Genomic DNA, 18,476 nt, shown 5'->3' with positions numbered 1-18,476 from the left:
TGCTTGGGTGATCCTTTATCATATATCTGACAATACCATTCTAAAAACTACTTTTTCAAGTATGCTTCACCATCTCATATATGATCCATAGAATCAAGGTTGCAGAAGATTTTCCCAGCCTAACCTACCTAATCTGCCTATACAAAGATCCTGCCTCCTCCAACCCCAGATACCTTTAGTCCTTTCAGTGTATCTGAGAGACTTTAGTGTATCTGAGAGCCATGATGGCATTTGGACCTCTCAAGATCACCCTCATAAAGACCTCATCTCTCCTAGGGACATCCTATATCTACTAAGACCATCAAGAGGATTCAGTCCTATTCTTGAAATTGACAGAGTATTGTGCCATGGTAGCACTTACATGATATGTTAAATCCAATTATAATTTGGTCTTCATTGGTATCAGTTACCATGCCTCTGGGGCTTCCCTCGTAGCACAGTCAGTAAAGAATCTGCCTGCAATGCAGGAGACCCAGGTTCAATCCTTGGGTCAGGAAGATCCCCCTGGAAAAGGAAATGACAATCAACTCCAGTATTCTTGCCTAGAGAATCCCATGAACAGAGGAGCCTGGAAGGCTACAGTTGATGGGGTCGTAAGAGTCAGACACAACTTAGCAACTAAACCACCACCACCAGACCTCTAGAATTCATCTGTACGTTCCTCGACTACAGAGATTCATTTCTCTTTGTAAAGCCCCTAAATCCAGTCTAGTATCTAGCAAGTTGTTGGTGTTTGTAATATAAATCAATGATGTTGATTGCCCCATTAGCTAAGTTATGATTTGGCATGAAAACCATCTGTATTGAAGGTGAAGCAGTTTCATGTTAACTAGCAATGCATTTTCTGGGGCATAACAAAATGTTGAGCTAGTTCCTGGGCAGGGTCTTTGAACTGATCTATTTTAATATCTTTCTGTCAATTGATAGAATGATTCCTCTTTGGCATATGAGTTTGTAGAACGCATAGCTCTGGGCTATTGTAAAGCCATCTAGATTCAAAGACAGCATATGTCTGACAGAATCTTCCAAAGATATATGTTCTAGGGGGTTACAAAGCAATATGACTTTATGAAAGTGAAAATGAGATTTTTTAAAGCTGACATTTGTCAGTGTAAAAATGTTACAATGATGGAAGCAGTTCTAGATGGCATGAGCAATTAATGCAATGGGGCCAAGAGTTTGTCACTTGGGACAAGAAGAGGTAAAGCTGGATGAAGACTGAAAAAGAGCTCAGAACAACAACCTGTAATAAAGACGAAAGTCAGAAATAAGGTAAGTAGGGTGTTTCTTGAGCATCACTGAAGGCTCAGGGGTAAGAAATCCCCCTGCAATGCAGGAGACACAGATTTAAACACTGGGTTGGAAAGATCCTATGGAGGGGAAAATAGCAACCCACTCCAGCATTCTTGCCTGAAAAACCCCATGGACAGAGGAGCCTCGTGGGCTATAGTCCAAAGGGTCATGAAGAGTCGGTAACAACTGAGCAATTGAATACACACACACACACACACACACACACACACACACAACTGAGCAACTGAATATGCACACGCACACACACACACACACACACATACACACACGTGTTTCTAGTCAATGGAGGTGGCAACAGCTTTGAGCCCTTCAACTGAGAACTGAACCAGTGGGGCTGTTCTCTAGAGCAGATATTTTATATATAATTAATGACCAAGTTTGAACCTAGGAAATGTGGTCCATGAAGTAAGAGTCACCCATTATTGACATCTGTTTTTTGCCAGTTTCCTGGAAGTCTTTGGAAAGCGAACGTCACTCAGCCATGTCTGACTCTTACATGGAATTCTCCAGCTCAGAATACTGGAGTGGGTAGCCTTTCCCTTCCCCAGGGGATCTTCCCAATCCAGGGATCAAACCCAGGTCTCCTGTATTGCAGGCAGATTCTTTACTAGCTGAGCCACCAGAGTAGCCCAAGAATACAGGAATGGGTAGCCTATCCCTTCTCTGGGGGATCTTCCTGACCTTGCAATCAAACCAGGGTCTCCTGCATTGCAGGCGGATTCTTTACCAGCTCTTCTACCAGGGAAACCTATATATAAACTGAGAACTAAGAATCAAGGTCACTTTCCTCTCATTATCTTATTCTGTGATGTATGTAGATCTTTCCACCTTCAATTCTTCCTCTGAACCACACCCAGTACCACCAAATTTTTCATATTTCCTGATTGCTACAGAAGTGAGAAGAGAGGTGGTAAGAACAATATCACCTTCTGTCGTGGGCATGGTCTTCCCTTCCTCTCCCCAGAGGCTTTTACAGTCCAGTGGCTTTTAAAGTTTACCTCTACATCTGACTTTCCAAGTTTTCTCATAAAGAAGGCAACTTCCTCCTCTCTCCCAAACCACTTTATCTGGATCTGGCCACCAGATTCTTTGCAACTGATCTTCTTTGAAGTCTTTATACTGTTTTGAAACAAAATAGTTTTTCCGTCTGTTGAAGGACAAAGTCTCTTATTAATTTTTAGCACTTCTTATCTAATTTCCTCCTGACCTCATACTCTCGTCAGTCATTAGATGCTGCTCACTTTGTGCCTACATCAAACTTATTGTGCAATCCAATATATACATATATATTTTTTAATCTTCAAAGATTATATTAGTATAATATTGAGAAGTAAAGAGCAAAAGACTTGGTAATGTAACGGGGGTCGGGGGGTGGGGAGAGGAGCCAAGGAAACCGTCAAGGTTTCTGGAAAGGTGATGTACTATTTACTGCAAAAATTATCAGAGTGTGAAGATGTGTGGTTTTAGACAGGTATCTATGGGAAATTCAAGAGGAGAAAACCTATAAATAGTTGGATATATGTATCTGAAGCTCAGGAAAAATATCTGGACTGGAAATATAGATATGGAGATGATTAACTATGTTAGGAGTTTCTCAGTTATAAGTGAGAGATAGCTGACCTAAATGGGATTAAGGTTTGTTTTGTTTTGTTTTGTTTTGTTTTGTTTTTAAGAGGGTGTAGGGTTTATTGGGGCTTCCCTGGTGGCTCAGTGGTAAAGAATTCAACTGCCAGTGCAAGAGACGCAGATTCAATCCCTGGGTCAGGAAGATTCCTTGAAGAAGAGCATGGCAACCCACTCCAGTATTTCTTGCCTGGGAAAACCCATGGATGGAGGAGGCTGATGGGCTACAGTCCATGGGGTCACGAGAGTCAGACATGACTTAGTGACTAAGCAACATCAACAACAAGGATTTTATTGGCTTATTTCTAACTGTAAAGTCTCGGACAAAGCTGGCTGAAAACCTGACTGACTCTTGAGGCTCAAATAATGTCATAAGGGACTTCCCTGGTGGTACAGTGGATAGGAATCCTCCTGCCAATGCAAGGAACACAGATTCGATCCCTGGTCCAGGAAGATTCCACATGCCATGAGACAGCTAACCTGTGTGCCGCAACTTAGCCTGTGTGCCGCAACTACTGAAACCCCTTTGCCTAGAGCCTGTGCTTCACAACAAGAGAAGCCTCCATGAAGAGAAGCCCATGCACACAAATGAAGAGTAGCCCCCCACTCACTGCAACTAGAGAAAGCCTATGCCCAGTAACAAAGATCCAGTGCAACAAAAAAAAAAAAAATATATATATATGTCATCAGGACTTTCTCAATTCTGCATCCCTTGGTATTAGCCTCTTTCTTCAGGCAATTTCTCCATATAAGGTGGCAGAAATAGCTCAGAGCAGCTCTAAGCATATATTTTACCAATTTAGCAAGTCCGATAGAAGAAGTGTGTCTCGTCCATCCATTGAATTCAGTAAAAAGTATGGTCAGAGCAGTTTGAGTAAAGTAATAGGGACAGAAAGACTGAGAATCAAGTCATATAAGTAGGTAGAAAATAGAAAATATAAATGAAAGGGAGTGGGAGAATAGCTAGAGATTTATTAACCATCTACTCTACTGTGGACAAGGCACTGTATTATATTACATCCAGAGATACAAAAAATGGGTAAGATAAGGTTCCTTAGTTCTGTAAGTGCATAAGAGAGAATCTTATAAGTACTTCCCAGAGATGGTAAGTACTTATATGGAAGTATGATAAGATTGCTGTGGAAGCACAGAGGAAAGAACCACAGAAAGGCCAGTCAAATATTAAGTATATCTCCAAGGAAATAGCTAGCACATACTAGGCATGTGTATTTGAATGAATAAGTTGACATTTGAATTAGATTTTGGAGGATGAATGGGACTTCGATGAAGAAAAGTAGAAGATGCATTTCTGACAAAGGGAATAGCAAGTGCAAAGCCTAGCTAATCCCCTAGGTTTTTTGACTCTCTTCTTGGTTTAGGAATCCTGATATGTAATATAGGAGACTTAAAGGAAGGACTGAGCGGAAGCCAGAACCTTTGGGCAGAGAAAGTTTGACTCAAGCCCAGAACCACCTCAGGGCTTTCAAATGCTCACTCAAGCATTTGATCAATAGTATTTTAATCGCAAATTCTCTTGGCATCTTCCCCCATCTCACTACATCTCTCCCCTACTCTCCAAACACTTGGCAAATAAATATTAACATGGCAAATGTAATTCTTCTTTGTTTACAAACATGAGCCATGTACAATGATTCTTAACTTAATTTTCTTGATCTTCTTACTCATCTCTCTGGTGCAGAGTAACACCATTTAGACCAACAAGGTAATTTAGAAACAGTGATTAACCCTACCTTCTCTCTTGTTGAGAACTCCAGACTGAATTAGAAGACAGATCCTATGTCATTAACATGTTCAGAAATATAGAAAAAGCTGTTTTTGAGATGGAGAAGTAAGAGGGATGCTTTGGTGTGAGCTTATGAATCTTGCCTGCATTCTACCACTTCTCCCTGTATGCATCCCTTTAATGAACCTAGTAATGTGGTGCATTAGTTCAGCTGTTTAGGGTCTAACCTCTCGATGTTTCTTTATACCCTAATGAGGGGGATCTAACCAATCTGTGCTATTTGTCAAATGGTTTACTGGGGGAAAGATGGCTTTGTGCAAATATTCTCCCTGTAGCAAAACAACTCATGGACTTGGCCTGCTGCCAGAAAGTTAGTAGTGTCATCTTTATAGATGAAACTCGGCACATCATTATCTTATACTGTGACAGAGGAGCAGGAAGATTGACTTGTTAATTTGCTATGTTTTGATTCTAATCTGTTTAGAAATATGATTTCTTAAAAAGGAAATGGAAAAAGAATGTGTTTTTCCTGATAACTTCATGATATCTCCTGAGAGTATATTCAGATATTGTAAATACAGCATTTTGATTGTCTCCTCAAATTTCAGACATAGTTCAGTACTCTTAAAAAAAAACTACACTGAAAAGATCAAATTTTGAAGTATGAATTACATGCTTCCAACGATTAAATTTTATATTACATGTCATGTATTTAAATCTCTATTTTGTTCAAAAGAAACAAAAAATTTCTTACCTGAGTCATGAGGTCATTAATTTGTGTAGCACATTATCTTTATAAGTCACTGCCAAGCTCTTTAAAAGCGTAGGTTTATATTATCACCTATTTAAAGGAGAAGAGTATATTTGTGGTACAAATATTTTATTTCAGAGGTTGTTTTCAAATTTCAGTTCAGCAGTTTGAATATAATTTGTTCTCTCCAACCCAACAGCATAGTATGCAAAATCCATAAGCTATCAGAAACAAAACTCAAATTTAGTACAGTCAAGCTCTGGGTCCCTGGAAGAAATAATACATACAAGAAAGAAAAACTCTGTTGATATCAATAAACAACCTTCCAGAATTTTGGTTTCTCTCTCAAATAGCTTGGGGTAAGGAAAGAGCATAGAATTTAAAGCCACATAGACCTGATTTAAAATTTAAAATTACTTCCAGCTTTGTGGCCTTGGCCAAGTCATATATCCTCTCTTAGCGTAAGTTTTCTCATGACCTAAATATAGTAACGGTACTTCCTTTTAGTATTACAAGAATTAAAGATAAAGTAAAATGCCTAACTCAATTCTGGCACTTACAGGTTCTCAGTAATTGGTAATTATTAGTATCAAATGAGAATACTACTATCTCCCTTATCTACACAAAGGACAGACAACTCTGTGGTTTGCATTGCATAAACTTTTGCTCCCTCTACTCACTTGACACAATGCTGGATTTGTTTTTACCCCAAGTCCATCATAGGCCATAGCAATTGGAGGTTTCTATTTTCTTATAACTTTCCCCTCCTCTAATCTAATTTTTAGTTTCTTTTCTCTAGGGCATCACAGGACAGTGGTGATGCAGGGACACCAGCCACTCTCCATAGCAGATGTTGCAAAAACAACAGCAGAAGTCACCCTGGGGCCCCTTTAATGAGACAGGGTGAGAACTCCATGACTCCAGCTAGGTAGGGTCTACAAGTCCATTGTCAGCCTCAAAAAGTTACAGAAGACAGACCTTCCCCTTTCATCTTCCCAATAAAGATTTTTGGGGTTTACATCTCTCAGGGGGGATTTGAGGCAAGAGGCAGATGGCCCCGCAACCCAGGGTACAACAATTGGAGATTCATTCTCTATGGACTGAAACCCCAAGACAAGAATATCAAGACAATTAAGGCAGAAGGCTGAACCCTGCCCAGACCACATATTTCTCATTGTTGAAGTCAGGAGACCTCCCTGACCACACATGTGCAGAAAAGCCTCCTTGCAAGTCAAAGGGGAAGCAATGTCAAAGAATGTTTCACCCAGCTGCCTTTTCTGTAAAATCCATCTTAGCTAAGAGATATGTGTGCACACATGGGAGGATTCTGAGATTATACCAAATGTGGACTGTGAACCAGGCAAATCAAAATGATTGGCCAAAGAAATGCCAGAAGAAATAACCCTTAAAATTAATTCAAACTGCCCCCAGGGCAGGACTTAGTAACACTCTCTCCCTGACTCCAGTTCAGTTTAGTTCAGTCGCTCAGTTGTGTCCAACTCTTTGTGACTCCATGAATCGCAGCACGCCAGGCCTCCCTGTCCATCACCATCTCCCGGAGTTCACTCAGACTCACGTCCATCGAGTCCGTGATGCCATCCAGCCATCTCATCCCCTGTCGTCCCCTTCTCCTCCTGCCCCCAATCTCTCCTAGCATCAGAGTCTTTTCCAATGAGTCAACTCTTCGCATGAGGTGTCCAAAGTACTGGAGCTTCAGCTTTAGCATCGTTCCTTCCAAAGAAATCTCAGGGTTGATCTCCTTCAGAATGGACTGGTTGGATCTCCTTGCAGTCCGAGGGACCCTCAAGAGTCTTCTCCAACGCCACAGTTCAAAAGCATCAATTCTTCGGCACTCAGCCTTCTTCACAGTCCAACTCTCACATCCATACATGACCACAGGAAAAACCATAGCCTTGACTAGACGGACCTTTGTTGGCAAAGTAATGTCTCTGCTTTTCAATATGCTATCTAGGTTGGTCATAACTTTTCTTCCAAGGAGTAAGTGTCTTTTAATTTCATGGCTGCAGTCACCATCTGCAGTGATTTTGGAGCCCCCCAAAATAAAGTCTGACACTGTTTCCACTTTTTCCCCATCTATTTCCCATGAAGTGATGGTTCCAGATGCCATGATCTTCGTTTTCTGAATGTTGAGCTTTAAGCCAAGTTTTTCACTCTCCTCTTTCACTGTCATCAAGAGGCTTTTTAGCTTCTCTTCACTTTCTGCCATAAGGGTGGTGTCATCTGCATATCTGAGGTTATTGAGATTTCTCCCGGCAATCTTGATTCCAGCTTGTGTTTCTTCCAGTCCAGCGTTTCTCATGATGTACTCTGCATAGAAGTTAAATAAGCAGGGTGACACTATACAGCCTTGATGTACTCCTTTTTCTATTTGGAACCAGTCTGTTGTTCCATGTCCAGTTCTAACTGTTGCTTCCTGACCTGCATACAGATTTCTCAAGGGGCAGGTTAAGTGGTCTGGTATTCCCATCTCTTTCAGAATTTTCCACAGTTTATTGTGATCCACACAGTCAAAGGCTTTGGCATAGTCAATAAAGCAGAAATAGATGTTTTTCTGGAATGCTCTTGCTTTTTCCTTGATCAAGCGGATGTCGGCAATTTGATCTCTGGTTCCTCTGCCTTTTCTAAAACCAGCTTGAACATCAGGGAGTTCACGGTTCACGTATTGCTGAAGCCTGGCTTGGAGAATTTTGAGCATTACTTTACTAGCATGTGAGATGAGTGCAATTGTGCAGTAGTTTGAGCATTCTTTGGCATTGCCTTTCTTTGGTATTGGAATGAAAACTGACCTTTTCCAGTCCTGTGGCCACTGCTGAGTTTTCCAAACTTGCTGGCATATTGATTGCAGCACTTTCACAGCATCATCTTTCAGGATTTGAAACAGCTCAACTGGAATTCCATCACCTCCACTAGCTTTGTTTGTAGTGATGCTTTCTAAGGCCCACTTGACTTCACATTCCAAGATGTCTGGCTCTAGATTAGTGATCACATCATCATGATTATCCCTGAGTCCACCCACCTGTCTATCCAAATGTACTATACTTTTTTTCCCTCTTAATAAATACTTTACTTGTTTCATTAAAAAAATAAAATGAGGATAGTACTAACCCATCTATTTCTCAGTTTATGGATAGAATAAATGAGAATACTTTTTCTCAAATATTATAATCTGATCACTACTTTTATACTTGAGAAAAGAAGCTATCTTGCATATATCACAGGAATGTGATCAAAAAGATAATACATGCTAAAGTACTTAGAAAGATATAAATTGGTCTTAAAGATTCAGGTGGAGTATTTATTTTAAATAACGTTTGTTTTAAGAATTCTCTTTTTCTTATCCCACCAATTAATTAAGAATTAAAGAATTTAAAATTGGATATTACAAACTGCTATTGCTATTGATAGTTTGTTACATATGTTTTTGTCCATCTTGGAGAAATATACACAAAAAGAGTTTCATAAACAAAATATGATTATTCTCAATATACCCTGATTAGTTCAGAGCTCTTTTATTTAGCAGTCTCCAACACAGAACATAACCCAAAACCACAAAAGGGGGGAGAATAAAACCCAATGATTGAGGAATATAATCTCAATCCACTGAGGCTTCTTACTCTACACATGTAAGAGAAGGCTAGCACCAACCTCACTAAGCCTTTTGATTTGTTGTTCAGTCACTCAGTCATGTCCACCTCTTTGTGACCCCATGGACTAGAGCACGCCAGGCTTCCCTGTCCTTCACCATCTCCCACAGCTTGCTTAAAGTCATGTCCATCGAGTCGGTGATGGCATCCAACCATCTCATCCCCCGTCATCCCCATCTCCTGTTGCTTCAATATTTCCCAGCATCAGGGTCTTTTCCAATGAGACAGTTCTTTGCATCAGCTGGCCAAAGTACAGGAGCTTCAGCCTGAGCATCAGTCCTTGGAATGAATATTCAGGATTGATTTCCTTTAGGATTGACTGGTTTGATCTCCTTGCAATCTAAGGGACTCTCAAGAGTCTTCTCCACATCACAGTTCAAAAGTGTCAATTCTCTGGTGCTCAGCCTTCTTTATGATCCAACTCTCACATCCATATGTGACTAGTGGACAAACCAAGCTTTAACTAGACAGACCTTTGTCAGAAAAGTAATGTCTCTGCTTTTTAATTGCTGTCTAGGTTTGTCATAGCTTTTCTTCCAAGGAGCAAGCTTCTTTTAATTTCATGCCTTTAGTCACTGTCCACAATGATTTTGGAGCCCAAGAATATAAAGTCGTTCACTGTTTCCATTGTTTACCCTTTTATATGCCATGAAGTCATGGGACTGGATGCCATGATCTTTATTTTTTTGAATGTTGAGTTTTAAGCTGGCTTTTTCACTCTCCTTTCACCTTCATCAAGAAGCTCTTTAGTTCTACCTCTCTTTCTGCTATTAGGTTGGTGTCATCTGCTTATCTGAGATTATAGATATTTATCCCAGCAACCTTGATTCCAGCTCATGCTTCATCCAGCCCGGCATTTTGTGTGATATACTCTGCATATAAGTTAAATAAGCAGGGTGACAATATACAACCTTGATGTACTCCTTTCCCAATTTTGGACCAGTCCATTGTTCCATGCCCGGTTCTCACTGTTGCTTCTTGACTTGCATACAGGTTTGTTATCTACATATCTGAAGTTATTGATATTTCATCTGTTGATGGACATTTAGGTTGCTAAATAGTGCTGCAGTGAACATTGGCATACGTGTGTCTTTTTTAATTTTGGTTTCCTTAGGTTATATGCCTAGGAGTCGGATTGCTGGGTCATATGGTGGTTTCTTTCCTAGTTTTTTAAGGAATCTCCATATCTTCTTCCATAGTGGCTGTATCAATTTACATTCCCACCAACAGTGCAAGAGTGTTCCCTTTTCTCCACACCTTCTCCATCATTTATTGTTTGTATAACTTTTGATGATGGCCATTCTGACCAGGGTGAGGTGATATCTCATTGTAGTTTTGATTTGCATTTCTCTAATTATGAGCAATATTGAACACCTTTTCATTTGTTTGTTAGCCATCTGTATGTCTTCTTTGGAGAAATGCCTGTTTAGATCTTTTTCCCACTTTTTGATTGGGTTATTTGTTTTTCTGGTATTGAGTTGTATGAGCTGCTTGTTTATTTTGGAAATTAATCCTTTGTCAGTTGTTTCAATTGATATTATTTTCTCCCATTCTGAGGGTTGTCTTTTCACTTTGCTTATAGTTTCCTTTGCTGTGCAAAAAGTTTTCAGTTTAATCAGGTTCCACTTGTTTACTTTTATTTTTATTCTGTTACTCTAGGAGGTGTGTCATAGAGGATCTTGCTTTGATTTATGTCATCGAGTGTTCTGCCTATGTTTTTCTCTAAAAGTTTTATAGTTTCTGGTCTTACATGTAGGTCTTTAATCCATTTTGAGTTTATCTTTGTGTATGGTGTTAGGAACTGTTCTAATTTATTCTTTTACATGTAGCTGTCCAGGTTTCCCAGCACTATTTATTGAAGAGGCTGTCTTTGTCCTTCTGTATATTTTGCCTCCTTTGTCAAAAATAAGGTACCCATAGGTGCATGGGTTTATTTCTGGGGTTTCTATCTTGTTCCATTGGTCTATATTTCTGTTTTTGTTCTGGTACTATACAGTCTTGATGACTGTAGCTTTGTAGTATAATCTGAAGTCAGGAAGGTTAATTCCTCCAGCTCCATTCTTCTTTCTCAAGACTGCTTTAGTATTCAGGGTCTTTTGGGTTTCCATATGAACTGTGAAATCTTTTGTTCTAATTCTTTGGCAAATGCCATTGGTAATTTGATAAGGATCATATTGACTCTGTTGATTGCATTTGGGAGTATAGTCATTTTCACAATATTGATTCTTCCTACCCAGGAACATGGAATCTCTCTCCATCCGTTTATGTCATCTTTGATTTCTTTCATTAGTGTCTTATAATTTTCTGTGTACAGTTCTTTTGTCTCCTTTGGTAGGTTTATTCTTAGATATTTAATTCTTTTTGTTGCAATGGTGAACAGGATTGATTCCTTAATTTCTCTTTCTGATTTTTCATTGTTAATATATAGAAATGCGAGTGATTTCTGTGTATTGATTTTGTATCCTGCAACTTTGCTAAATTCACTGATTAACTCTAGTAATTTTCTTATAGTATCTTTAGGGTTTTTTAAGTACAGTATCATGTCATCTGCAAACAGTGAGAGCTTTATTTCTTCTTTACTGATCTGGATTCCTTTCATTTCTTTTTCTTCTCTGATTTCTGTAGCTAGGACTTCCAGAACTAGGTTGAATAATAGTGGGGAATGTGGACACCATTGTCTTGTTCCTGATCTTAGGGGCAATGCTTTCAGTGTTTCACCACTGAGAATAATGTTTGCCATAGGCTTATCATATATGGCCTTTACTATGTTGAAGTATGTTCCTTCTATGCCCATTTTTGGAAGAGTTTTAATCATAAATGAGTGCTGAATTTTGTCAAAGGCTTTTTATTCCTCTATTGAGATTATCATATGGTTTTTATCTTTCAATTTGTTAATATGGTGTATCGCATTGATTGTTTTGTGTATATTGAAGACTAGCATTCCTGGAATAAACCCAACTTGATCACGGTGTGTGAGCTTTTCAGTGTGTTGCTGAATTCTGTTTGCTAAAATTTTTTTGAGGATTTTTGCATCTATGTTCATCAGTGATATTGGCCTGTAGTTTTCTTTTTTTGTGCTGTCTTTGTCTAGTTTGGGTATCAAGGTGATGGCAGCCTCATAGAATGAGTTTGGAAGTGTTCCTTCCTCTGCAATTTTTGGAAAGAGTTTTAGAAGGATAGGCATTAGCTCTTTTCTAAATGTTTGATATCATTCTCCTGTGAAGCCATCTGGTCCTGAGCTTTTGTTTTTTGGGAGATTTTTGATCACAGCTTGAATTTCAGTGCTTGTGATTGGGTTGTTCATAATTTCTATTTCTTCCTGGTTCAGTCTTGGAAGATTGAACTACTCTAAGAATCTGTCCATTTCTTCCAGGCTGTCTATTGTCATATAGTTGTTCATGATAGTCTCTTATAATCCTTTGTATTTCTGAATTGTCTGTTGTAACCTCTCCTTTTTCAGTTCTAATTTTGTTACAGTTTTTTTCTTATAATTGGTATCTAGTCTCATAGCATTGTGGTTGGAGAAGATGCTTGATACGATCTCAATATTCTTAAATTTACTGAGGTTTGATTTGTGACCCAGGATGTGCTCTATCCTGGAGAATGTTCCATGTGCACTTGAGAAGAAGGTCTATTCTTTTGCCTTTTGATTGAATGTCCTGAAGATATCAATGAGCTCCATATCATCATTTAAGACTTGTGTTTCCTTATTAATTTTTCTGCTTTGATGATCTGTCCATTTGTATGAGTGGGGTGTTAAAGTCTCCTACTATTATTGTGTTAGTGTCAGTTTCTCCTTTTAGGTCTGTTAGTGTTTGCCTTATGTATTGAGGTGCTCCTATGTTGGGTTCATAGATATTTACAATTGTTATGTCTTCCTCTTGGATTGATCCCTTAATCAGTATGCAGTGTCCTTCCTTAGCTCCTGTAATCTTCTTTATTTTAAGGCCTATTTTGTCTGATATGAGGATTGCTACTCCTGCTTTCTTTTGCTTCCCATTTTGTATGGAATATTTTTTTCTATCCTCTTACTTTCAGTCTATATGTGTCTTTAGGTCTGAATTGGGTTTCTTGTAGACAGCATATATATGGGTCTTGTTTTTGTATCCATTCACCCAGTCTGTGTCTTTTGGTTGGAACATTTAAACCATTTACATTTAAAGTAATTATTGATGTATATATATTCCTATTGCCATTTTCTTAATTTTCTTTGGAGTAAACTCTGGGAGTTGGTGATGAACAGGAAGGCCTGGCATACTGCAGTCTATGGTGTCACAAAGAGTTGGGCACAACTGAGTGAACGAACTGAACTCATTTTGTAGATTTTTTTTTCTTCTCTTGTTATTTCTTGACTATATAAGTCCCTTTAACATTTGTTGTAAAGCTGGATGCCCTCCAACACTTTGCTGGTCTCTGGACCTGCTGTGGGGGGCAGCTCAGATTCTAATCTGGTCCTACTCCTCTATGTTCTCACCTCCAGTGTCCACAGCTATCAGAGCTAGTACATTTTCTTTTGTGGGAGCTCTCAATGGCCTTTTATATATTCCATAGAGCTTGTACAGCTGGTGGAAAGGTTTTGGTTTTCTTCTTTAGCCATACTGCCCCTGGGTTTTAATTGTGGGTTTATTTCCACCTCTGCATGTAGGTCGTCCCTGGGGTTAGCTCCTGAGGCTGCCCTGGAGGGCTTGGATTGCCCCTGTGAGGGCCAGGTGTGGAGTTGGTGCACCTGCTTGGGTCGCAGGGGTTCTGGCAGCAGCAGGTATTCAGGGGATTTGGCTACTGCCTCTAGAAGGGTATGGCAATGAGTATTAGCCAACACACTCCAGTATTCTCACCTGGAGAACCCCCCCTGACAGAGAAGCCTGGCAGGTCACAGTCCACAGGGTCACTAAGAGTTAGACATGATCAAAGCAACCCTGTGTGCATAGATGCAAGACATTTTGCCTGTCTGCTCTCAACTGGTGTTCTGCATGCACTTCTGTGTCTGAAGGTGTATTCCTGATGTATCCATGGAGAGAGATATTCTCCATGACCACCTACTCCTCTGTCATCTTGTTCTCTCCCTCATCTTCTTAGTTTACTTTCTTCTTTGTACATGTTTGAAACTCATTTGGTAGATCTCTTTCATGTACATCTCACATCTTCCTAGCTAGATGATAAGTCACAAGAAGTTAGAGATTCCTTCTACCTCAGCACAACAACTAGCTAGGACAAGCAAACAGTCAAGTGGTTAATGAATCTTTCCAGATTCAAAGAAAACTTGCTACAGGTCCATGCTAAACTATTCCCCTCTTTTTTTTTTTAATTGGAGGCCAATTACATTACAATATTGTGGTGGTTTTTGCCGTACATTCACATGAATCAGCCATGGGTGTACATGTGTTCCCCTTCTAGAACCTCCCTTCCACCTCCCTGCCCATCCCATCCCTCAGGGTCATCCCAGTGCCCCAGCCCTGAGCACCCTGTCTCATGCATCGAACCTCGACTGGCGATCTGTTTCACATATGATAGTATACATTTTTCAATGCTATTCTCTCAAATCATCCCACCCTCGCCTTCTCCCACAGAGTCTAACAATCTGTTCTTTACATCTGTGTCTCTTTTGCTGTCTTGCATATAGGATCATCGTTACCATCTTTGTAAATTCCATATATATGTGTTAATATACTGTATTGCTGTTTTTCTTTCTATCTTACTTCGCTCTGTATAATAGACATATTCCCCTCTTTTAACTGAGAAAGCTGCATTTGGAAGATCTTAAGAGACAAATAGTGAACGATGCAAATATCTGTGAAGCCACAGGAATTGTGTATAAAAGCAAATACTTGGTAAGTCATTGAGAGATTGAGGGAAGGAGCTGTAATAAATATTTGTGCATGAGGGAGCAACTTGTGGGTCCTTTCCAGTTCTATTCCAGCCCAGACAACTATTCAAAGGGCTATTTCAGGCAATGTACCAATGTTCCATTCTCACATAAAAATACAAATGAAGAAATAAAAATTACATTGCCTATAATTATTATTTTACCTTTAATTTACCAAATGTAGTTACTTCTCTGACTACTATGATATGTAATGTGGCAGATCTTGTGTATCAGCATAATACACAGCTTGGGTAGACTTCACATTCAGGACTCCCTCCTTGGGGTACCTGGTCTGCCTTCCTGAGGTTCTTGGAGTTTCTATGCATTTTTTTTAACATGCTGGCTATAACTAGGTTCCTTTCTTTCATGCTCAAGATACCTTATCAGGATGCAAATGAGTGGTGCTATTGCAGAAACACTATTAAATCTATTCCAGTTTTTATATACATAAATCATTATTAGCAGTAAAGTATTAGCAACACACTTTAATACCTCAGTTGTAAATCACTGGAGCAATAAAACAGTCGTTCATTTTGCGTTTAGGGACCTGGGTTCAAGTTACTGGTCTGCTGCTTCCTTGCTGTGAAACTTTATAAGCATGCTTATTAATCATTCAGCCTCAGTTCCTATGGTAATACCTACTTCACTGGGTTACTGTGGGGATTAAATATAGTGTGCTTTGAAAAGCACTTTGCAAAATGTAAAGCCCTGGGCAAATCTAAGTTCTGGATCCCCTGTGTAATTACACGCACCTGTGTAATTCTCTCTTTCATCATTGCCAGGCTCTTGGTTTAGACCCTGAACTTCCTATTGCTCTTTCTCTGTCCTAACTTTATATAAATTCGTCAACCTCTCTTAAATCAGAATCAGTCCCTCATAGCTGATCTAGCTAACAATCTGAGATTTGTGCTTTTTCATTAGAACCAGCTATGCTAAGCTCCAACTCCTAGAGGTTATTTTTACTGTGCTCATAGTGATGAACTTAGTATAGGCTAGGACAGAAAAACAACTCTCTGTTTTAGAATTTTCCATCTTTCCCCCACTCTCAGAAAATGGTATATATTAAATACCAAAAGTCAAATTCTTGTTTTGCCCTGCCAGTGCCTCCAATATATACCTGCACATAGCCCAGTACAGAAAGATGATTTATGGGATGCAGAGGAAAGGGATTGACCACGAAGCACCAGACAGGGGTGGCACGTTTAAGAAGACGGGGCCCTAGTTCTGTAGATATGTTGGCATTGCCAAAATTTTTCTGATCTTTATCAGTAGGGCCTGGCTTTACTCACTGCTACTGTTCCAAGCTTTAACTGCCTATGGTGCAGCCCAGTAGAGGAAAATATGACAGAAAAACTAAGACCAACTGCAACTCACAATGTCTTGGGGGCCTCCTCAAGCAACACCATCCCTACCAGTTGCTCTTCCTACTCATTCGAACTCATACTAAAACTCTCTCTACGTGATCTCTACGTGATCTCTACCTGCCTTCTCCCTCACCTGATATAGAATTGTTTCATTTGGGTGAGAATTGTGAATTCTTAGACCTCTACCAAAAAGAAACTGTTATGTGTATAAAATAGTAAATTTAGACAAGAATATACAAACAAAAATATAATAACCTAACTGTCCATCAGCAGAACAGTGTATGATTAAACTGTAATATAGTCATACAGTGAAGTATTACACAGCAGTCAAACCAATGAACTGTAGCAACACTTAGTAGTAGGATGAATTTTACCAATATATTTAAGCTTATAAAAAGGAAGTCTCCTATGTTGAAGTTGTCACAAAAAACCTATGTATGTTCTAGGTATATATCCAAAGGAAACTAAAGTACTATTGTGAAGAGATATCTGTACTCCTATATTCACTGCAGCACTATTTACAATAGCCAAAACATAGAAACAGCATAAGTCTCATTCAACAGATGAATGGATAAAGAAAATATGGTGTATATGTGGTGCATATGTATATCTGCATGCTCAGTCATTTCAGTTGTATCCAACTCCTTGAGATTCTATGGACTGTAGCCCACCAGGTTCCTCTGTCCTTGGGATTCTCCAGGCAAGCATACTGGAGTGGGTTGCCATGCCCTTCTCCAGGGGATTTTCCTGACCCAGGGATTGAATCCACTTCTCCTGCATCTCCTGCTTTGCAGGCAGATTCTTCACCCTCTGAGCCTCCTGGGTACCCCAATAATAAAATGGAATATTATTGAGCCATAAAATAGAAGGAAATCTTACCATTTTGCAACATGATGGACCTTGAGGGTGTTATGCTAAGTGGAAAAAACTAGACAGAGAAAGACAAGTATTATATAATGTCACTCATATTTGGCATCTAAAAAAAAACATATTCAAAGAGACAGAACAGATTAGCAGTTGCCAGATGCCAAGGGTAGGTAATTGGGGAAATGGGCAAAGGTGGTCAAGAAGTATGAACTTCCAGTTACAAGATTCAGAAATCCTGGGGATGTAATGTGCACCATAGTGACTATAGTTAACAATTTTGTATTGTATATCTGAAAATTGCTACTAGTACATCTTACAGGTTTTCCTCACAAGAAAAATAATTATAATTATGTGTGGTGATGGATGTTAACCTAAAACATTGTGGTAAATATTTCATACTTTATACATATATCAAGTCATTCTGTTGTACACCTTAACTGAATACAATGTTATATGTCAATTACACCTTAATAAAACTAGGGGAATAAGGAAAGCCTATGTATGTATTATGTAATGTATATATGTATGTTTGAGCCTGCTCAAACTCATGTCAATTGAGTCGGTGATGTCATCCAACCATCTCATGCTCTGTCGTCCCCTTCTCTTCCTGCCTTCAATCTTTCCCAGCATCAGGGTCTTTTCCAGTTAGTCAGTTCTTTGCATCAGGTGGCCAAAGTATTGGAGTTTCAGCTTCAGCATCAGTCCTTCCAATGAATATTCAGGGTTGATTTCCTTTACATTTGATTGGTTGGATCTCCTAGCAGTTCAAGGACTCTCAAGAGTCTTCTCCAACACCACAGTTCAAAAGCATCAATTCTTCGGCTCTCAGCTTTCTTCATGTTCCAACTCTCACACCCATCCATGACTACTGGAAAAACCATAGCTTTGACTAGATGGAGCTTTGTTGGCAAATGTCTCTGCTTTTTGATATGAGCCAATGTGAAACAAGATATGTCATAAATGTAAAATATGTAGCAGATTTCAAAGACTTAGTATCTAAAAAGGCAATATTTTGGGTATATTGAATTAAAGTGTAACATTAATTTCACCTGATTGTTCTTTTGCTTTTATAATGGCTAATAGAAAATTTTAAATTACATATATGGCTCAATTGTGTGGCTTACGTTTCTATTGGACTGTGGTGGTATACGAATTCTATAGCATTAGTCCTACACTATGTGTGTGTGTATATTAGTCACTTAGTCATGTCTGACTTTTGTGACCCCATGTACTGTAGCCGCTAGGATCCTCTGTCCATGGGATTCTCCAGGCAAGAATATTGGAG

The 18,476-nt window shown here is 39.2% G+C and overlaps 1 protein-coding gene across 4 annotated transcripts in view; it reads left to right on the top strand.

Annotated features, from left to right (window-relative positions):
- Positions 1 to 18,476, top strand: part of EDA (ectodysplasin A) — a 338,578-nt gene that overhangs the window by 263,317 nt on the left and 56,785 nt on the right. The gene's annotated exons all lie outside the window — the stretch shown is intronic.

This window comes from Capra hircus, assembly GCF_001704415.2.
Source record: "Capra hircus breed San Clemente chromosome X unlocalized genomic scaffold, ASM170441v1, whole genome shotgun sequence".
NCBI classification, from domain to species: domain Eukaryota; kingdom Metazoa; phylum Chordata; class Mammalia; order Artiodactyla; family Bovidae; genus Capra; species Capra hircus.
Note: the sequence above shows the minus strand (reverse complement) of the source record. Positions and strands in the feature narration are given on the sequence as shown.